Source organism: Phyllostomus hastatus, unplaced genomic scaffold (assembly GCF_019186645.2).
Source record: "Phyllostomus hastatus isolate PE091 unplaced genomic scaffold, TTU_PhHast_1.1 phas_scaffold_28, whole genome shotgun sequence".
Classification (NCBI taxonomy): Eukaryota; Metazoa; Chordata; class Mammalia; order Chiroptera; family Phyllostomidae; genus Phyllostomus; species Phyllostomus hastatus.
In genome coordinates, this window is record NW_025334022.1 from 11,321,585 (window position 1) to 11,322,497 (window position 913).

Here is a 913-nt window from a genome sequence, read left to right on the forward strand (position 1 = left end):
TCATTATGGGTATAGTCAAGGCCAGAGCAAAGTATAGGGACACATCCATTCCTACACACTTCTCAGTGCACTCCACTTAAATGCAGAGAGAAGCACCTGTAGAAGTTTCTTCAGGGTTCGCTTATGAAAACATGTGTAAAGTAGGAAGGAAAGAAAAAATACATACAGGTGGGAGTGCACCTGGAATTTGGGATCAGGTGAGGAAAACCCTACATCATAAAGACAAGTACTATCAGGACCTATATTCTATCACCTGAGTCTTCAGTCTCCTTTGTCTCTTCTTTGCCTCCTAGTACAGGTAAGGGAGGGGACATCTCAACATGGAAAAACTCTACAACAAAAATGAAGGAAAGCTGGAAAATGAGGGAAAGCCAGAAGATGAAGTACATACAGAATATGAAGGAAACTCAGATGAGAAAGAAAAGCCAGAGGTGGAGGTGAAGCCAAGGCACAAGGGGAAGCGCTAGGATGAGGGATAGCCAGAAGATGAAGGGAAATAAGAAAAGCAGGGTAAGTCTGAAAGTGAGGGAAAACCACACGGTGAGGATAAGCCAGAACCCCAGGCCAAGCCAGAGAGCCATCCACGGACTATTGAAAAGTGCCAGGCTTAAGATTGTGTGCCCCAGAAAGCAAAGCAAAAAACAAACAAACAAAAAAAGGACAGGGGAACAGGTGATTCTCCCAAGGACTATCAGGAGGACTTACAGAAAAGACACCTGGGCAACGAGGAGATGATAAGAGAATGTGGAAATGTGTCAAGGACTCAGAAAGAGCTAAGGAAAAAACAGAAATCAAGTGGTCTTCATCAGACACAAAGAGATGCACAGGATCCATTTGTCCCAAGGGACCAAAGTGGTGTCAGGAGTGAGGGTGGGGACCTGGGGGCCAGAAATACTTAGAAGATGTTCCATAG

General features: G+C 44.8%; 1 pseudogene; it reads left to right on the top strand.

Moving 5' to 3' along the window:
- The first annotated feature begins 320 nt into the window (after positions 1-320).
- LOC123805211 lies at positions 321-913 on the top strand (annotated as a pseudogene).